Here is a 6533-nt window from a genome sequence, read left to right as displayed (position 1 = left end):
GAAAGTGCTGCATGAACCACAGTCCAGACAATGCAAATTCTCAGAGGAAGTTACTGTGGTATAGCTGCAAAAGCAATCTATTTGGAGTGAAAAGATGGGGTTTAGGTCTCAAATCTATCATTCTGTCTTTTCACCTCCCTTGGCCTCTGCTTCCTCATCTGTAAAACCAGGGGATTAGGTTGAATGACCTTTAATGTCACTTCCAACCCCAATCCCTCTGACTCTCTGGATGTGTGTTAAGAGATATCAAAGTGTTTAAATACCCTTCCAGATGAAGGCTAGGGATTGGGATTGGATACAGATATAGTTTAGCACAGAAGATGGGGTCTCTAGCTAAGTGGTAACTAGAACGTAGGCAACCCAATCCCCAGTCCATCAGTTTTCTCTCAAAATAAAGAACATTAGGGGCCGCTGGGTGGTGCAGTAGTTAGAGCACCGGCCCTGGAGTCAGGAGTGCCTGAGTTCAAATGTGACCTCAGACACTTAATAATTACCTAGCTGTGTGGCCTTGGGCAAGCCACTTAACCCCATTTGCATTGCAAAAAAAACAAAAAAACTAAAAAAACTAAATAAACTAAATAAAGAACATTGTGATTTTAGCTATTTCTATTAATGAATGAATGGCAATTACATTAAATGTAATTGATTGAAGTTTTGATCAGAAGCAGCCTGGATGAGGATTTCCAAGTTAACTTTTTGTCATTTTATTTGTGCTTAACCATCTGTCACTACCACTGATTGGTCTCCTCTTAACCTTTCCTGTTGGTCTAGCAATTAAACAAAGCACATCACAATCTGGGTATCTAAAGCTTCACTGTGGCTAATGGTAAATACTATCCATTTAAAGGCAAATCATTGGATTCACACAAGTAATAAAGTCTCCTTTCTGGTCTAGGGTTCCTTTTGGTGAAAGCCTTTTTTTAATGCATCTGTTCTTAGTGTGCTTGATGGGCAATAAAGAATCACAGTTATAAGGTGACGGAAAGGAAGGGTACTTATATTAATGACAGAAACAGGGAACTCTGAAACCTTAGTTTAGTACCTTTTTATAATGTTTGTCCATTCTTGAAGAGGACCATGACATCAGGGATGTGATGCTTTGAGAAGTACATGAATTGGATTTGAGTGAGGGGATGCTGTGCTAAGTCACCAGCCTCACTTTCCCTTCCAGAGCCATCTGGGTCCAGTGGCCAGGTAAGAATCAGGACAACTGGAGTTGGCCCTGGATACAAGGCAATAAGGGTTAAGTAACTTACCTAAGGTCACAAAACTAGTAACTGGCAAGTGTCTGAGAACAGATTTAGCATCATTTACCATAGAGAAGAACAGAGTGTGAGGCAGAGCCTCTTTGGCCTTATTCAAGAAGGTTGATGCTGTGGTCAAAGGACTGGATTTGGAGTTAGAAGATAGGTTCAAGCCTTAGTTGTGCTACTAACTACTGTGTGATTTCTGGACAAGTGAAACCATCCTGACCATAGCTTTTTCATCCATTAAGTGAAGAGCTCATACTAAATGACTTCTGAAAACCCCTCTACTTCTAAATCTATGAGGAAAGACACAAAAGTATGAAAAAAAATCTAAGATTTTTTTTTATAGCATGTAGTCTGGTATAATAGAAACAACTCCTAATTGCAACTTGAAAGACCTGAGTTCAAATCCAGACTCATATTTAACCTCTGTTTGACCTTAGCAAATCATTTAACTTTTTACTCTCAATTTCTACATCTATAAAATGGAGCTGCTTATATTTGACCTATTTACCTCATAGAGTTGTTCTGAGAAACAGGTGACAGAATGTCTGAAATTTGTAAAAGAAAAGATATACAAGGTATTAATTTTTTTTTTCAGGGTCAAACATTCTTTACTTCTGTAACAGGCAGAGTTGGGGTTACAAGCTTCCTTCTCCTCCCACCTTGGAGGCTTCAGGAACAGTCCTGGGAGTTGCCTTTGGGGCCCAAATTCACCCTGGGGCCAGGGGTCCTGTGCCTGTTCCTGCATTACAATCCTTTCTCCAGGAGGTGTCCAAAGAGATCAGGCAAGGGAGAGGAGGGGCATAGGATTCCATGGGAAGAAGGCTGGGGTGCCAAGGTGCTAGTTGAATTTGGGTTTGTTAAAGTCCATTTCTGGATGCTGCTCCATAAACTTTTTCTGAATCTCCTGCTTCTTCTGCTCCTCTGAGGTTGGCAGGCCCATGGACTTCTGCCGCTGATCATACATCATCTTCTCCACTATACTTCCGGTCTCACTGTCAAGGTCGGATAGCTTAGAATTCTTTGGATTGATCTTCTTAGTGTTGATTTCAGGGTCACTGGATACCAAGCAACTCCACCACTCCATCTTGTTGATCTTTTCCAGGGGCACTGTCACCACCTTGCCATCTTCCATAAGCCAGGAACTCTCCTCCACCTTGACCTCATTGTAGAGTTCACCAGTGATGATCGGGGGCTGCCCCTTCAGTCCAACCTGCAAAGGCCACCCTGGATGTCCACAACCACATCCTTGCCCTTCAGCCGAAAGTTCACAGGGAAGGGCACGGCCAAATCTAACTCAGACAGGGTCTGTGCCCATCGGTATGAGGGAGGTCAGCTCCACTACCCACATTAGGTCTCAGTTTTCCTTTGTCCTTTGCATTTTCCTCCTCCTCATCATCATCATCAGGTTCCGTTGAGTTGGAGGAGTTGTTTGAAGGCTGAGCTGGTCCATCCCCCTTCTGATTGCTTTCTTCACCCTTCCTCCGGTCTGTCTCCAGCTGGAGCCTCTCTGCCTCCTCATCCATCCCTCAGCTCCTGGATTCGGGGGCCAGAACCCTCCTGCTGGGTCTCACGGGCCAGTCGAGCCTCTCGCTCAGCCTTCTCTCGCCGCTCAGCTTCCTGCTTTGCCTGCTTCTCTCTGGGCCAACTGATTGTGGTGGCAGAATGTCTCACTGATGAGCTTCTCTGCCATCCCCTCCTCGCCACCAATGAAGAAAGTCCATTTTGCGTCCAAGAAAGCTGAAGATGGTGTTGACAAGCTCGGGCACGCCGCCCTCGTGCTGCTGGGCCATGGCCAGCAACGTGCCCTCGAAGCGCTCCCGTTCCTGCTCGCCACCCATCTCGCCCACCTCTCCGCTGCTCGCTGGCACGGATCCCCATCCCGGACCCACTCTGGCTCCCAGGGCCGCTCTAACGGTTCCCAGCCATCGCCTCCGCCTTCGCCTTCCTTCTGCAGTCGAACCCGCTATACAAGGTATTATTAATAAGGCAACTTTATATCTAAAGTGAAAACCTTGTTATAGACTGCAGTCATTCAGTCATCTAGAATTTATTAAATGTTTACTATGTTCTTGGCAAAGTGTCAAGCATTGGGTATACAAAAGGCAAAAGTCAAACTCCATTCTTAAGAAACTCACAATATAAGAAGGCTAGAAAGATGGTGCAGAGAAGATATCATGCAGACAACTATGACCATACAAATTGTAAAAAGGATAATTTGGAGAGAATATCAGAAGGAAGGTGCTAAGATTAAAGAGGATCAGGAAAAGCCTTACAAAAAAATTAGACTTTAGTTGAGACTAGAGGAAATCAGGGAAATCAGAGATGGGGGAGAGAGAAAGTTGTAAGAATAGACAATCACGGCGGCTAGGTGGCGAAGTGCACTGGCCCTGGAGTCAGGAGTACCTGGGTTCAAACCCGGGCTCCACACTTAATAATTACCTAGCTGTGTGGCCTTGGGCAAGCCACTTTAACCCCATTTGCCCTGCAAAAACCTGAAAAAAAAAAGAATAGACAATCAGTGAAAAGGATTGGAGATGAAGTGTGCAAGGAACAGCAAGAAGTTCCAAGTAGGTAGGGGTGAGAGAGATGTAAGGAAATTGGAAAGATAGGGCTTTAAAACCCAAAGAGGATTTTAAATAATCACCTCCAGTCTTTTTTAGCCCCCCTTCTAGATTCATCTTATTAAAATACCATTTCTATCATATGATTTCCTACTACAGAGTCTATAGGATAAAATAAAAACTTCTTACACTGACATTCAAGGCACTCCTTGATCTAACCTCAATCTACCTTTCCAATCTACACCCTCCTTTATCTCATACAATCAACTTTAAGCAACCTGGTTTATTCACTATCCCCCCTGCCCCCATTACCCTATATTTCCTTGCCTCCAAACCTATACTCATGCAATTTCTTCGCTTAGAATGCTTTACTCTTTTCTACCTAGCTAAATTCTATCCATCCTTCAAGTCCTAGCTCAAATTCTACCTTTTCCTTGAAGTCTTCCTAACATTCTAGCTTAATGTAATCTCTTTTAAATCTGATTAAGTACTAATTATCTGTACTATCCACTTGGGACTATTATAAATAGGCCATATTGTCTTTTTCTGCAATAATAATCATTACATCAACACTCAAAGCATACCCAGTCATCTACCAAAGTATTTTGTCATCAATCAAATCTGTTCCCCTACTTCTCCCCACTTGGACTAGATCTGTAAGGACCCATTATCTCCAATCCTTGGGGAAGCTAATCTATTCAGTTCTTAAAACTCTACTGTAGCTAAACTGTCTGATTGGTGACTGAGTGAATACAAAGTTATTATTTCTATTCAACCTCAGATAAGACAACTTTTCATATCACATCCAGTCCTTCTCTTAAGATATCTTGCTCTAGCCAGCAATGCTCTCTATGTATTGTTGTTCCCTTTAGATTCCAATTTCTTTGAGGGAAATTTTCCCACTTTTTATGTTTATGTTTATGTAATGTTATCTTACCTAGATGTGCTTGAATAATTCCTTGAAGGTATCCCTATGATACTACATAAATATAAGGAAATACAACTATTAATTGGCTGACAGACTTGGGGAGGGAGAGTTTGAGAGAGATAGAAGAGAAAAGAAAGGGAGAAGTACAGTACACAGCTTAAATCGTAGATGGGAATCCTTTCTGGAGCCACAGGCATATAGAGAAAGATAGTACTCCAACATGCCCCTTGATTCCCAGCATTTCTACCCCCCAAGAAACTGCTAAGAGTATAGTTTTAAGGTGAGATTTTTTTTTTCTTTGATGGAGCTGAGATTCCATCTCACTCCCAAATCCCTTGAGTATTCTGTTCTCTAATCCATATAACTTCTCCAATAACTGCTTCACTGTTTGCTTTGACAAATATTTGTTCACTCTTCACAGAGGTCTTTTGTGTATGAAAGCATTTGGTGGAAAGAAAGCAAAACTAGAAGGGATTGAGTTGTTGCCTTCCTGATCTGGAGTGTGATTATTACATATCTGGATTGACCAGGGAAAGTGGTTTTTGTCCTCAAATTTCCAAAAAAACCCTATATCCCTAAAATTGCTAGTGACTAGTCCAAGGCAAGAGAGTGAAGAGAATGAAGGCATTCACCTAGTCACAGTTGCTTGCTACTCTCTACACCTGTGTGTGTGTGTGTGTGTGTGTGTGTGTGTGTGTGTGTGTGTGTGTGTGTGTGTGTAGATAATTCATTTGAGTTCAGTTGTGTTTGATTCTTTGCGAACCCGTTTGGAATTTTCTTGGTAATACTGGAATGATTTGCCATTTCTTTCTCCAGCTCATTTTACAGATGATGAAACCGAGGCAAACAGGATCAAGTAAATTACCCAGGGTCACACATCTGGCAAGTATCTAAGGTTAGATATGAAGTTGAGAAGATGAATTTTCCTGACTCCGTGCCTGAATTCTATCCCCCCCCCCCGCCCCATCTAGTTGCCCACTTCTAGATCATATCTATCTATAAAGCCCTTCTGTGCCCTGGGTCCCTATGGTCTAATCTCAACCATTTGAACCTCTAGTGCTTACCACAGTCCCTGGTATATAGTAAACATTTGATGAATTTTTTTCATTCATTCATAAAGTGTTTTGTGATCTTAAAAAGCATTTTTTTTCCTCACCCCAAAGGTAGATAACACCAACATTATTATTCCCCTTAAGCAATAAGGAAACGAAGATTCTAGGAGGCTAAGTGATTTGTGTATAGTCACACAGCTAGCAAATATCAGATTGGGACTTGACCCCAGGTTTATTTACTCTGACTTCTGACTTTTTTGCACTCTCTATGCTTCTTCTCTTTGAAACTAATAGCTTAATAACTATTTTTTGATGTAGAATTAATGTTTTTTTTTCAAACAATTTTGAAAGCCTCAAGGATTCCAATCAGCATGATAAATAATCATGATTCCAGAAGACTCAGTGACAAAACATGCTACTCATCTCCTGGCAGAGAAATGATAGACTCAGTGATGAGACAGATTTTTTTTTGGACACAGTCAATGTAGGAATTTGTTTTGCTTGTTTGTTGGATATTTGTTGAATATTTTCTTTGAGTTTTTCTTTTTCAATGGTAAGGGATAGGAAGAGGATTGATTTTTGTTTATTGAAAAAATTAAATTAAAAAAAGAATTACTGTTTTAAAATTCATTATTTTGAAGTAGTCAGCTTTCCCTGTACAAGAAAGATTTCAAAGTGACTACAGTTTTTGTCCATATCTTCCTCCCACCTCACCTCCCAAATCCTGCATTTCCTCACC

The 6533-nt window shown here is 41.4% G+C and overlaps 1 pseudogene; it reads right to left on the bottom strand.

The window, feature by feature from the left end:
* Window positions 1–1849: 1849 nt before the first annotated feature.
* On the bottom strand, window positions 1850–3091 carry LOC141523762 (nuclear migration protein nudC pseudogene; annotated as a pseudogene).
* Between the last annotated feature and the right edge of the window lie 3442 nt (window positions 3092–6533).

This window comes from Macrotis lagotis, chromosome 1 (assembly GCF_037893015.1).
Source record: "Macrotis lagotis isolate mMagLag1 chromosome 1, bilby.v1.9.chrom.fasta, whole genome shotgun sequence".
NCBI lineage: Eukaryota > Metazoa > Chordata > Mammalia > Peramelemorphia > Peramelidae > Macrotis > Macrotis lagotis.
This window is presented reverse-complemented; position numbering and strand designations above follow the sequence as displayed.